Raw genomic sequence first — 15397 nt, 5'->3', positions numbered from 1 at the left:
TCTTTCCAAATAGAGTCAGACGGGAGGTTAAAACTTTAACGTATAAATTTTAGGGGAACATAATTTCATGCCATAACATTTTTCCCCCAACCCTCCCACCACCAACAAATTCATGTACTTCTCACATGCAGAATACATTCACCGTGAACCAATAGCTCCAAAAAGTCTTCATACAACCCGGCATCAATACTAACTCAAAACATCATCTACATCTCTAAATTATGTATGGGTAAGACTTAAATTGTGCTTTATCCTGAGACACAATACCTCTCCAACTGTGAACTCATGAAACCAGACATATTAGGTACTTCCAAAACACAGTGCTGGGACAAGCACAGGATAGACATCCTCATTGCAAATAAGAGAAATAGGAAATTAAAAAGGGGGAATGTGTCTCAAGAAAGCCCATAACCCAGCAAGACAAATTCCAGTAGATTTTTTTTTTCCCCAATAGATCTTAAGACTCGAGAATAATCATCTTTGGCTCAGTGGTTTGTCCTCCAGGCCCACTGGGGCGGCAGTCTCACCCGCATGGCTTTGAGACAGTGGCCCCACCTCACCTCATCTCTGCAGCACAGCCTGGCTACTGACACCAAGGAAGTGGGCCCACCCTATGAAACTAAGAAGAAAGAAGCCTTGTACACATGGGCTTGTGGATGTGAGTGGCAGCCTTGATTATCTCTGAAATGTCTTTATATACGTCATTTTCTCCCTTTCCTACAGGATATGGCATGCTCACAGCTGGATAACTCTATTGTTCCATGTGTGAAACCCCTGAAGTCTAAAAGCCTTCCTTTATTTCAACTGATCTCTGTCCCTTTCAATGCAAACTAGTAGCGTCTGTATTGGTGTAATCGCATCTTTATTTCTGGCTTCTGCTGAGATTGTTGATTAAAATTATGTGGCTCAGTCAGTTAGGCATCCGACTGGCTCAGGTCATGATCTCACATTTTGTGGGTTAAAGCCCCGCATCAGGCTCTTTGCTGACAGCTCAGAGCCTGGAGGCTGCTTTGGATTCTGTGTCTCCCTCTCTCTTTGCTTTTACCCCACTCATGCTCTGTCTCTCTCTGTCCCTCAAAAATAAAGAAACGTTAAAAAATTTTTTTTTAATTATGCACAATCTCTTTATGAGGTGATTGCCCAGGCACACTGGACAGTGATGTTCTCTCCAGAACATACTTTCTCATTTTTTGCCATATGCATAGACTGAGAATTTTCCAAATCTTCAATTCTGGTTACTTTTTACTTAGCAGTTCTTTCAATTTCTTGCTCTCCTCTCACACTTTACTATAAGCATTAAAGAGAAACCAGGCGATAAGTTCAGCAATTTGCTTACAAACATTTTCAACTAAATATTTATCACTCATAGGGCTAAAGACAAAGGAATTGTACCCAAGCACTGTACTTGAGTTCAAATTTTTCCCATAGGGGTATGTTAATAATTCTGAAATCACAGTACACATATAATGGAAATGAACACTTAAGAAAATGAATGGCAATAGTGGGAGCCAGGTTTCTCATGGCTAGAGTAGGAGGAGGCAATGGGAGAAGACTATATTGATTCACATGGTAATGAATTAAAGTTCTCAACATCAATATGAATTCATGGTTAGCTTGCTATAGATACACATTCTTACATATAACAATATTTATGAACATGTCTCCTTAAAAAGAAACAACAGGTCTAAGATGGAGTCACTTTTGCTAAGCCCCACCAAGACTTAATACCTAACCTAACTTCACTTTCAGCCTTTCTCAATAATAGAATTTTAAAACAATTAGTCTGGAATTTCTTGACCAGTACTAGTGAGGAAATCTACATGAATAAAACCCCCTGCCTTTCCTTAAAGGAAGCTAACTTTCCCTGAAATAATCCACTCTTTTAACTTCCTTGTCCTATCCTCCTGCCTATAAACCTTTTCTTTTGTGCAACTCATCTGAGCTCCTTCTATTTGCTAGATAGGATGCTGCTCAATTCATCAATTGCTGAATAAAACCAATTAGATCCTCAAACTTACTCAGTTGATTTTTTTTTAATAGTATACACACAGGTTAGTATATGCCCACATATTCTGCCCTGTCAGCTAAGAGGACCTAAAAGAAATGACATCTCACTAGCAATAAGCAAATCTAGTATCCACATCTTGGTTTCTGATACTAGTCTCAAATAAAGAAAATTCAAAGAAAATTTCTCCTTGGAGAAATGGCTGATTTTAAGACTGGGGCAGAAAATACACAGGGTGAGCCTTTAAGCAACTGGGGCAGAAAATACACAAGGTGAGCCTTTAAGCAACTGGTAAGTAAAATTGTATTGGATTATAACCCAAAGTATAAAATAAATATCCATAAGTCCATATAGGTATAAATGATTGGCTAGGTAAATGGGGGGAAACAGACAAATCACCTTGCAGAGTAATTAAAAATAATTTATATAGGTACTTTACCAGATGCTTCACTCTCAAGAAGGGGAGGAAAATTATCCACTCTTGACATGTGTGCTGTATACTTCCTTCCAAGGCTGCAGTCTGAAAAGAGTAGAAAAGAATAACTTGACATTGGAGAAGCCTAACAAGCACTACTTCAGCCAGATGATCAAAGTTGACGTCAATTGTGACAAGTCATGTGAGTATGAGTTATCTTTGATAAGATACGATGAGAATCGTACTTGATCTGTTGTCTTCCTCACAAAAGCCTCAATATCAGTCTAGTAGTAGAAGACAAATTCCATCTGAAGAATATTCTGCAAAATATCAGACCAGTACTCCTGACAACTGTCAAGGTCATCAAAAACAAGGCAAGTCACTAAAACTGTCATAGCCAAGAGGAATCTAAGGGGACATGATGATGAAATGTAATGTGGTATCCTGGATGGGATTCTGGAATAGACAAAAAGTCAGTAAGTAAAAACTAATGAAATATGAATAAAGTATGGACTTTAGTTAATGATAATGTATCAGTAGTGTTTTTTTAATTATGACAAATGATCCAGACTAATATAAAATATTAATAATATAATTATGTTCTTATATTTATATTCAAATATAATATATAAATAATGTAAAATATTAATAATAGAGGAAACAGAGTATGAGGTATGTGGGGACTCTGTAGTATCTTTGAAATGTTTTTGTAACTCTAAAACAATTCCAAAATTAAAAAAGTTCATTTAAAATAATCAATTAAATCCCTTCTCTCAAAATGAAAATATGTCTACCACAGACAGTTCAGTTAAAAAAAAAGCAGACTTAAAAAGATATTACAATAAACAATAATGATAGTAATAATTAAAATTTTCCATCAAATCCTTTTCAGATATTTATGAATGACTAGAAATTCCCAGAAATACCTTTGTCAGAGGCTTCCAATTCTGCAGCTGCCTTGCTGCATAAACTCAAACCTCTGTCAAGCTGGATAAGTTTTTAGTCTAGATTAACATTTTACTCTAGATTCACTTATGTATCCATCTTTAAGTGACTTCGTGTATCTCATTATCTATACTAATTGTAAGATTTAGGACATTTTAAAAATTTATGCTCTAAGATCATCCATAATGTGCTATAATTCACTACTTATCATTATAAATGGTGAAAATAAAAACCTGTGTGGCTTGAATTGGTGCCCATCCTCCTTTGTCATAGGAGTCATGTCTGTCTTAACACATCTGAACACACATCTGTGCACCTCTTGTAAATTTTGGTTAGTACTTTGAATGTTAGCCACATGGAATATTAACTCCACAATGAGTAAGAGATCCCTAACTCCATCAGGTCAAAATTCAATGTCCCTCCAAATGCTAAATTTTTGCTAGGTGGAGGTAGACCTCCCAGTAGGGCATAAAGCACTAAGTCATTTATAAAGCCACATGGTCACTTAAATCTTTTGGGAGACAGAGTAGGAAGATGAATAAATAAATTAAACATAAAAATTTCAATACTAGGCCTCCCCGAGACTGGAATAACTTGAAGACATAAAAATTTTTCTTACTCAAATTTTTACTTTTAGAATTCCAGTTTTCTCAGAAAACTATAATTTGATGAAAATGTGTTATTTGGTGATATAGCTATACATAGCATTTCATCAAATAGCAAAAGTAATCATAAATAGAAGTATAAAATTATGAAGAGATAACAATTTTATTTTTGTGATTACCAAGAAGGAAGCAAAGATTATGCACAATAAAATTAAGAAATAATATAAGACATGTGTACAGTATAACAAACAGAATGGAGCTTACTCAACTGTAGTAATAATTTAGAAATGATATAAAGCTGAACATGAACTTAATAATTACATACATTAAGATGACAATTTAAAAAACGGGCTTACATATACTTATGAGGGGCTTTTCTCATAATGCTTAGAGATGATTGATCAGCCTGCTCATTTGGGAAGGGGAAGAAGATAATTCAAAAGTGAGATAACCTATCCTCCATAGAATCAACGATCACAATTATGAACAAACCAGAGGATTTTTTTGTAGGGAACAATTAGCACAGCTCTCTGAGACTTAGTCTTCACATTCAGGAATTTTAAGAATTGTTGCAATATTCAACAATTAAACAAGAAGCTTATCTTGCGCTCAAACAATTGTTTGAATTTGACAGTTTTTATTTTATTTCTGTTACTCCAAACTGGTTGTATATAAATTCATGAAAGCTAAATTTCTCAATTATGTCAAAACCATTTGGCATTATATTAGGCAATTCCTTGAGTGTTAATTTCTGCCTTTCTCAGACATTCCTTCTCCAGGTGCTGCCCTGTTTTTCAACTAAGGCCAGTTAGATGAGCCATGCATAGAAGGCTTAGCTCCACTGGATGGTGGGGTCTTGGTTAATTTTTGTTGCACTTAAACCAGTTTAAACTACCAAGGGTTAGTGCCTCATTTTTCACTAAACCTCAGGGTTTCTGTTAAACCCTTTCTTTTTATGCTCAGGATTCAACTTTTGTTGTTGTTTTCTGATCTGTACTCCGGTCTCCACCATTGGGATTTGATTGGTATCTCTGTCATAAGTAAATTAGAAAGCTTTATCCTGCACGTAAGAGATGCTTCCTCAGACTTGTACTACACATAATAACCTGTAAGAACTTGGTTATGCAGTACGTTAAAACTGCTGTGACCAGTAGAGAAGAAAACTATGGTACTAACTTAGTTTGTCTCCTAAAATAGCAGTCTGCAATCCAAGTCTTAAATGGCGTGGATGGGTCAGGTTTGGAGTATATCAGTGTCAACATCTGAAAGTCTGGCAAGGTGGGTAGAAAACTGGGAGTGGCCTGATTTAAAAGAGAAGAGCAAAAGAAGCAATGCTATTTGAGTCATGGCAGTGTAGCTCTACCTTATTTGAAGCAAAACCCTAGCGAGTAATAGGGATTAGAGCTACTTTGCACTTTGTTCAGAAGTGTTCCTTTGACTTCAATACCATTCTGAGACTGGACTGCATGGTTCATGACTTTGGAAGTACTGTAGTTGTTTATTTGACAGTCAAACTTTATTTTCCCAAAGAAATTATCCTTATTTGATTCTTCAGCAATGCTACTTTAGTTCACATGGCAGACAGTAAATGGTAAAGACACTTTCTGTGCACCAAAAGTTATGTTCTTTCCATAATATAGAGTTCTTGCCAGGATGCAGTGGCTAGGATAGGGACTACAGTCTCCAAACAATCTTGTGTCCAGATGTGTCCATGTGACCTATTCTTAACTAGGATAATGTCATTTTACACCCGAGACTTGCCTTAAAATTCATTATATATAGCAGCCTGTGGGAACCAGACTAGGTTCACAACAGAAGAATAGAGAGGCATTTAAGCTGAACTCTCCACAACATACTCTAGGTTACCAATGAAAACAGGCCACAATAAAAATCTCTTCCAGGCAATTATTCAAGATACTCTCTCACATTTGATTCTGAAATCAGTAACTGAAATCATTTTCATAGCATCAGCCTCCTAGTTCCATCCTGCTAGATCTAGTTACTCTGTGGCTATTCACTCCTACTGGCTTCTTTGGTACCCCAAGATAGCATTCTCCTTTTAGGACTCAGATATTTCCCTGTTCTGAATCCTCTGTCCTATGAAAGAATGAAACCAGTATCTGTATCTTTTTCTAAGAACAGAGTAAATGTGGAGGACAGAGAATTTAAAAGCTTTGATACAAGAAAATGATATTCTAGAATATACTGGCATTACTCCCAGAGAAAAAGATCAGCATAATTTTACAAGTTAACAATTGGAATCTAGGCTTTTGAAGAAATTAGTAATTAACATCAGAAAGCCACTTCCTTTCCTAGATTGGAGAAACAAAGGGATGGGTTTGTTTATCAGATACCAAAGTGTAGGGTCAAAAGACAGTAGCTGTAACCACAGCAGGCCCAAACAGAGGGAGCAGGAAACAATGAGGAGATACAGCCACTGCTAGAGAAGCTCCTCTAGGTAGGGAGGGAAGAAAAAAATAGCCTAGTTGGTTTTTCCTTAGTTGCCCTCCAATCTCCATCAGTACTTCCCATTGGCCAAATCCAGCAGGAAGGCATCTGCTAGCATGGACATCACTTAGTTTCCCTTCAAGTCTTTCTTCTTAATAAGCTGGAGTCATTTAACACAAGAGATTGCAGTTCTCTTTAAACCATCAAAATAATAAAATTAGTCTGTTCATATAAAGGACTAGCTGCCTGTATTGGAAAGATATCAAATTATTTTTAGTTTGGATGTCAGAAATTATTGGGTAAACAGATATACAGTGAGAGTAATTGAGGAGTAGCCTTCAAGGTGTCTAGAAGTTCTTTTGTTTTATTCTAAAAATTTCATGAAGGAAAAAATTATATTTTTCTTTCCTAAAGTACAGTAAGAAATAGTACTTATGCAACACTTATAAATGCATTCTTTAAAATTTTTCTTAAGTTACTGTACCTCATCTAAAACTAGCTATGTGACATTTAAATTGTATTTATTCTGATGAAAAGATTTGCAATAATTTAGTTAAAGAGGATCATTATTATGTAGAAAAAGCAATAATCTTACTGAATTTCATTTAAAGTGATCTTTCAATAATCCCCTTAATTCTGAGAGGTGAGGACACAACTCTGTAGGAAGACCCTAATGAGTAGAGCCCTTAGGCAATTGGTAGAAAGAGGAAACCACTGCCCTCTAAAATTCCGCCTCAAATGCTAGTCTTAAGGAATAGAGATAGAGTTGCAACATACAAGAGGTCAGAGTTGAAAAAAGAAAATCACAGAACATAAAGGAAACAAGCCACCATGTATAAGAGTCAGCAGAAAATTATAAACAACAAACCTAAAACCACAAAGACATCTGATATTGTTATGTTTTGATACTGAATACAAAATAAGTGTGTTTACTATGTGAGAAGCAAGTTTAAAAAAACTGAAATCATTAGAAGAAAGAAAATTAGATATTGAATCTACACTCCATCTTAACCTAGAAGCTTTGACGTTATCGGTTGAAAGCTTAGAAATAATTCCATCTGCACTGCAGAAAACTCAAAAAGTTCAGAACTAATAATATCAGGAAATAAAGTCACAGAGAAACAAAGAGATGGAAAATAATAAGAGATTATGAGACACAGAGAATTATAGTAGAAGGTCCAATCAACCTTTAAGTGGAATTTTAAAAGAACATATTGGAAACAATGTAAAAGGATAAATATGGAAGAAATAATGCTAAAAAATTATTATTAAAAAATTATCATATAGAGGTATAAAATCCCAAGCAGGATAAGAAAAATCTAAATCTTGATACACTGTTCTGCAGCCATATAAAATGTAAAAAATAAAATATTAAAACCATTGAGAGGAAAAGTTACATTACCTACAGGGAAACAGCAGTTAGATCAAAACTGATTCCTCAACATCAGCAAAACAATCAGAGAACAAATAAATCCATATATCAACAATCATAACAGACATAGGTACGATGACTTTCCAGTTAAAAGACTGGATATAAGTTAAATAAATAAACAAATAAATTCAGCTATGTGTTTATAAAAAATATGTACAACATAAGAACACAGGTAGTTTGAAATTAAAACTACAATTGAAAATAGTTGATATACCTATATTACTGTATTAGGGTTCTCCATAGAAACAGAACCAATAGGATATATACAGAAGTAGATAGATATATGAAATCCATTATAGGAATGATTTGTGCAGTTATGGAGGTCAAGAAGTCCTACAATCTGCTGTCTGCAAGCCAGAGAACCAGGAAAACTCGTAGCATAATTCAGTCTGAGTACAAAGGCCTGAGAAGCAGGAGTAGATGGGTTTCCCAGCTCAAGAAGAAAGAATAAGAATTTATCTTTCCTTTGCCATTTGGTTCCATTCTAGCTTCCCATGGATTGAATGATGCCCATTTACATTGGTGAGGGTAGAACTTGTTACTGGTCTATTGAATCAAATGCTAATCTCTTCCAGAAACACCCATACAGACATAGCCAGAAATAGAGAAACACTCATACAGACATAGCCAGAAATAATGTTTTAGCAACTATCTGAACCTCCTTTATCCTAGTCTAGTTGATATATAAAGTTAACCATCATAATTACTATTAAAACACTCACAAAGATGTAAGAGAAAATAGACATTAATATTGAAAGCAGTGCCAAAGAATGAGTCACTATAACAGAATGTTCAGTTCATTAGGCAAAAATAAAAAAAAAGAAAGAAAGAAAAATTAAAGTCATTATGTACCTAATAACCTAGATTCAAAAACTGAAAAATCAACCAATCCATTGTCATATTTGTACATTTTACCATCCTCATTCTTGACATATACAGATATAGAACTCTGTACACAACAACTATGGATTCCCACAGTATCTTCAAATTTATTTTTGAAACATTTATAAAAACCAAGCAGATATAAGAATAACAACAGCAACAAAAAAGGTTTAAAATTTTTCAAATAACATATATAATATAAAACATGGGGGGAGAGGATTCTTACAATCTGTATGTTATAATCTATACAACACAAATCATGTGAGAGAGTGGTAGAAATATAACTTTGTAAAAGTACTTTGAAAGTAATTTGATCAATTTGAAGATAAACATGTTTCATGACCCAACAATTCCCCTCCTAGTTATACTTTTATTTATATGTAGCAGAAAACTTGTATAGAAATGTTTATAGTATTATCTGTAATATCAAGAAAACTAGAAAGAACCCAAATATCAATTGGCAAATGAATGGAGTGCAGTATAGTTACACAATGGGATACTATATAGCAGTGAAATAAATAACTCATAAAAATCCAAATGTATGAATATCAGAAACATGTTGAGTGAGTAAAGAAATATCAGAAAAATACATAGAGTATGACAAAGTTCATAAGAAGCAAAATAAAGCATTAAATTCTTTTAGGAGATATATATATGGAATAGAGATAGAAAAAGTTAAAATAATAAATATAAATTCCAGGTAAGAAATTTCTGGACTGGGGGTTCACGGGGGTTGTGATATAGGAAGTAAGCACAAGGACCTAGATCAGTATGGTGAATGCTCTATTTCTTAAGTTGAGTGTTGGTTTTTCTAGGGTTTGTTTAATTATTAATCTTTACATTTCATACTTGTCAAATATAAACTTTTATATACAAAATATTTCATAATTTTGACCAGAATGCAATATATGCAACTGCCACTTCGCACATAAAAAGATGTTCAATATCATTAGTCCTCAAGGAAATGCCAGCCCAAACCACAATGGGATACCACTTCACAACTATTTAGACGGCTATTATTTAAAAAAGAGAAAAAAAGGAAAGAAAGGAAGGGGAAAGAGCTAGTGTTGGTGAGGATGTGGAGATATTGGTACTTTCATGTATAGCTGGAGGGAATGTAAAATGTTGCAGTCCCTATGGAAAATAGTTTGGCAGTTCTTTAAAAAGTTAAACATAGAATTACCATATAATTTAGCAATTTTACTCCTAGGTATAGGTATACCTAAAAGAATTGAAAGCAGAGATTCAAACATAAAGTTGTATACCAATGTTCATAGCAGCTTTATTTACAATAGCCCAAAGGTGGAAACAACCTAAGTGTTCATGAACAGAAGTATGAATAAACAAAATGTGATATATACAATGGGATATTATTCAGTCATAAAAAGGAATAAACTTCCAATATATGTTATAACATAGATGAACTTGAAAACATGCTAAGTGAAATAAGCCAGACAAAGAAGGACAAATATTACATGGATTCAACTTATATGAGTGCCTAGAATAGGCAAATTCACAGAGACAGAAAGTAAATAAGTAAACAGGAACTAAGGGAAGGAGGAAATGGGGCATTATTGTTTAATGGGTACAGAGTTTCTGGGTTAATGAAAAAGTTGTCAACATGGATGGCACTTATGGTTGCACAACATAGTAAATGTACTAAACACCACTGAATTGTACACTCAAAATTAGTTTAAATGGTAAATTTTAGGGGTGCCTGGGTGACTCAGTCGGTTGAGTGTCCGACTTCAGCTCGGGTCATGATCTCAAAGTCTGTGAGATCTCAAAGTCTGTGAGTTCGAGCCCCGCGTCGGGCTCTGTGCTGACAGCTCAGAGCCCAGGGCCTGTTTCAGATTCTGTGTCTCCCTCTCTCTCTGACCCTCCTCCATTCATGCTCTGTCTCTCTCTGTCTCAAAAATAAATAAACGTTAAAAAAAATTAAAAAAAAATAAATGGTAAATTTTATGTTATATATATTTAAACACAATGAAAGATTCTTCATAAAAAAAAAGAATTATTCAGATCCGAAATATTGACAAGGAACAATCTCTCAGACATATTAAGTTAAAAAAAAGCAACATGTGGGATGGTGTATATAGACAATTGTACTACTCTTAGAGAAAAAAGTGGGAGCTTCCTACACACATCTGCACATATATGCACACAAAGATATGTATACAGAGAGATTTTCTGGAAAGACACCCAAGAAACTGATAACTATGGTTTTCTATGAAGTGAGAGATAGAGTGGAAGAGTGATTTACATTAGATTTTTAATTTACTTACCACATATGCATCATCCTATTAAAAATAAAATAGATTTGAAAATAGAGACTTTTAGTCAATAGAATAATAGGTATTTTGGAAAAATTAAACTTTTAGAAATGCACATGATTGATTGGATAGGTAAAAACCAGAGTTACAATACTATTTGATTATTTTACTATTATAAACATGTGACAGTTGGCATCTAAACAAAAACTCTGTCATTGGAAAGGAAATTGAGAAATGTCGTAAATATTGATTTAATAGGTATAAAGGATAAAGAATAAATGAAAATACAGAGATAAATTTCAGGGTCTGGTTGACTAAGAAATTGATTGACAATCCCTTAATTATGATGAATAAATAATAAAGAAAATTCTCTGCATGTATAGATTCATTCCTCAAATATTTATCAAGCAACATTGTTGTGCTTCCAGACATCGGGCCAGCACTGGAACACAGAGTTGAGCAAACACATCTCCTACTATGGAGACACAGTTTTGTAGGGAAGACAAATGTGACTAGAAAATTACAGTGTAATAAAATAAATGCTGTGATGTCTTACCAATCAATGTAGAGAGAACACAGAGTAAGGGGGAATGATAAGAGCTTTCAAAGAGGGGTTACAATCTGAACACCAATCTGAGGGAGGATCTAGAACCACCCTAGACAAGGACAGAACTATCAAGTGTACGAAATGGGTTTGGCATTTTTCAGAAGTGATGAGAACTTCACGGGTCTGGAGAGCAGAGTGTCATGTGGATAAGAGTGTAGGGAAGTGTTAAGTCTCCCAGATCCCCAAAACCAACACATGCAAAATGATAGTTATCCATGAGTTATCCACAAAAACCTGCTGCTCTTGCTGACTCAATAATTTGGTTTTAGGCATCACAGTCCTAAGCATATTCACTTGTGATTTATAGTTTTGATTATTTTGTGTTCTATGCCTTGCCAGCTTCCTCCCTAAGTTATATATATATATATACATTTTCTTCCCTGAGGCCTTAAAGTCCTACTTGTTAAGCTTGGGGAAAGGAGGAGGTGATGAGTAAGAATAATCATGATTCTGTCTTTATGCTTCCAAACAGGCTGAGGAAGAGGGAGGTTTTAGAGAAGATGGTGGGGACTTTTCAAAAATACATCCTTGAAGACCTCAGTCTTTCATAAGTTCTTATTAAGAGCTGTTGGGGGTGCTTGTCCAGGCACCCAACTACAGTGGTGAGAATGTCTGTGGAGTTCTCAGTCTGCTACCTCAGTGACAAGGCTGCAAAATGACATTACTCAAGTAATGAAATCAATACTCAGGTGAGGCATCAGTAAGTGATTGAGAGAATTAACAGAGACATAGGAAAATACACTCGGTAGATGATCGCTTTGTGCAGCAAAAGTATTTTATTGTATCTGACATGAAAATGTTAATTTCCACAATTCTCAGCCTTCTTTTTTCCCCTCTCACCCTCTTCTTTTCTTTCTCTGTAGGGCAAACAGCATGCACTGACACACAATAGAAATCAGCAAACATATTTATGACAAAGACCTAGTTGTTATAAGTACTGTCTTATGGGTGATAACAATAAAAATAATATTGATAATGGATAATATTTGAGAATGTACGGTGTTCTAAGTGTTTATTATGGTTTGGTTTGCTTTGGTTTTGCTTCACTACAAACCTTCAAGGTAAGTATCATTGTTACACCTATTTTTAGAGATGAGAAAACTGAGACATGGAAAGGTTGAATAAATTGCCCATGGTCACACAGCTAATAATGACAGAGCTGGGATTTGAACTAGAACAGTCTGGCCTGAACTGTTAAATGTGACACTATGAAACTCTTGAGTGACATCTGTTACTCTGAGCTAGCAAAGGAAACATGGGTATAGCCTCAAGAACCTTATTACAGAGAATTTTAACTGGTAAACAAATTTGTAGCGATGGGATCATACAGAGTCTATTACAATGGCCAAGATATTTATCTCCTAGATTGACCATTGAGATACTAGCTTTCAATATTCTTTCATAACTTTATAAATTAATTGCCTATCACATAAAATCTCTGAAGTTAAGACTTTTTTATGAGGATCTTGGATATGCTACATTTTTATAATTAGAATTGAAATATACTAAGTATTTTTATAAAGAAACAAAATAAAATTTGGAAACAAATAATTCCCATGTTTTTGCTTATAAGACTCTATAAGTTATATTATGTCTTATCAAACCATAATACCATAAAACCATAGAAACCAAAATTGAAAAATCTTAGCTCTCCTTTTGCTTATCCTTTCTGCAATTGCTGTCATTATTTTTGGTTAATGGTCGAAAGGCAGCAGTAATCTCAGACTTTTAAATTTGTGGAAATCTGGGAAATAACTGCATACATTTACAAATGATACATTTTAATCTTTTTACACTTTTCTTCTCGGTATTTTTTTCTTTTCAAAAGGCCTTTATCCCTTTATGTTAGCTTGTTAGACACGAAGGTCTTTCAGTGTTTCAAAAATGCCACATGTCAGGACGACATTTTATAAATGGCACATTTGCTCCCGTGACTGCATTTAGCAAAATACCCTCTTAGTGCAGTTCATGATTCTCACCAATGCTGACTGAGAAAGGGATGCTGTCATCAAAAGGTATTCATTATATTTCAAGAAGGCAATATTAAGTCAAAGGAAGGAGACCCATTTCATGACAATTTACACAAAGGAGAATGTCCTTGGAGATGGATGGCAGAGATTTGTAAAATGTATGCTATAATTAAAATTGTAACCATGGGTTCATGATTTTCTACAGATACTACAAACTACATTAATTGACTAGGTGGAATTTCAAATTAGCAAAGTACTATAATCAAGATGAGGAGGGTTATAATTAAATGTGCTTGCTGGTAAGGGTCACCAAGTGAGACAAAAGTAGATTCTATTGGCTGCTGCTGTCCTTCAAATGATTTAGAGCAAAATTATGATGTAGCAACTTAAGCTAAAATATTGTCTTTAGTGATTTATTAGTTCAGAATCATAAAGGCATAAGGTGTGATGAACATAGGTAAATGTGTAACATATTAAATTTAAACCACTCTTAAAAGGAGAAACACAGTGGAGAATTTTTTATATATGTAAACATATAAAATCTAACACATAATTCCCTATGATATATATTTTATAAAATATGTTTGTCATTAGTATACATATTTATATTAAAATATATATAATATTAAAAGAAAAATTTTGTTCTATATATACTTAAATCCTAACCCACTGCTCCACTGGGAATATCGATGAATGAAAAATGTCAGTGTTCATGAGGATAAGTACTCTTCCTTCTGTCACTTCATTTGTTTTTGTTTTTTTTTTTTTCTTCCCTTTTAGTAAGAGGAGAGTATGTTGGAGAAAAGCCAAAATGTTCAGAGCTATTCTCACTATTTAATAGCTTTAAAGCTCCAAGTTGCAAGCAAATCTTTTCAAGAGCCCTCGGCTGAACTCATAATAGATGTTGATTCAAAGGAAGTGACAAAAGCTTGCCTAGTTGCCAAAAGTGTTTTTGTGGAAAACACGAAGAAAGCAAAGGAGGTAGAGAGTAAAATAGTATTCTCTATTCCAAGGCTAAATACAGGTAACCTTTGAACAGCATGGGGGTTAGAGGCACCACGCCCCTTCCCCAGTAAAAAACCCACGTATAATTTTTGACTCTCCAAAAACTTAACTAATACCCTACTGTTAACTTGAAGCCTCACCAATAGCATAAACAGTCAATTAACACATATTTTGTGTGTTAGATGTATCATACACTGTGTTCTTACAATAAAGTAAGCTAGAGAAAAAAAATGTTATTAAGAAAAGTGTAAGAAGGAGAAAATACATTTAGAGTACTGGGCTATATTTATCAAAAATATCTGCATATAAGTGGACCTTCACGATTCAAACCCACGTTGTTGGGTGAACTGTAGTCACAATTTTAAGTCCAAGAGGAAAGACTTATGAAATGTTTTTCTTTTTTATAGCTTCCTCCTTTCCTCAAAACAACTTAAATGCATTTTAAATGTTGTCTTCGTCTTAATTCAGCACTTTTTGCAATTCCTTTATATTTTCTGCCTCTCTCATCTACTAGAAAGTAAATTACATGAAGGTTTGGATGATCTTACCTTGCTCACTGTGGAACTGGATGTAGATAGCAAGTGCTTGTATTAGAAGACTGTTCCCCTTCATGTCTGTTCAGCCTCACCTGTATTCCAGCCACAGGGGTCAATCAGCTTTCCCATCTGCAATTTGACAAGGCCTCACATTGGCCAGTACCACACACCCTCCTGACTCAGGACTTCCCTGCACCAAGAATGCAGCTGGAGGCGCTGGCCTCCATCTTGGAGGAAACTCTTGGATGAATTAGAAGAACCCTCACAAGAGGGA

The 15397-nt window shown here is 34.6% G+C and overlaps 2 long non-coding RNA genes across 3 annotated transcripts in view; one reads left to right on the top strand and one right to left on the bottom strand.

Annotated features, from left to right (window-relative positions):
• The window catches only part of LOC132692308 (uncharacterized), a 270163-nt gene that overhangs the window by 211713 nt on the left and 43053 nt on the right, over nucleotides 1-15397 (bottom strand). For both annotated transcript variants that reach the window (XR_014137607.1, XR_013555204.1), the window contains exon 2: nucleotides 2445-2525. This is a non-coding gene — a long non-coding RNA (uncharacterized LOC132692308). The remainder of the gene's footprint in view (nucleotides 1-2444; nucleotides 2526-15397) is intronic.
• LOC144616158 (uncharacterized) overlaps nucleotides 1-15397 on the top strand; it is a 48288-nt gene that overhangs the window by 21812 nt on the left and 11079 nt on the right. Inside the window, exons 4-5 of the long non-coding RNA XR_013555205.2 lie at nucleotides 455-658; nucleotides 2518-2622. This is a non-coding gene — a long non-coding RNA (uncharacterized LOC144616158). The remainder of the gene's footprint in view (nucleotides 1-454; nucleotides 659-2517; nucleotides 2623-15397) is intronic.

Source organism: Panthera onca, chromosome B1, assembly GCF_046562875.1.
Source record: "Panthera onca isolate mPanOnc1 chromosome B1, mPanOnc1 haplotype 2, whole genome shotgun sequence".
Lineage (NCBI taxonomy): Eukaryota > Metazoa > Chordata > Mammalia > Carnivora > Felidae > Panthera > Panthera onca.
The sequence above is the reverse complement of the archived record's forward strand: the minus strand, read 5'-3'. Positions and strand labels throughout refer to the sequence as shown.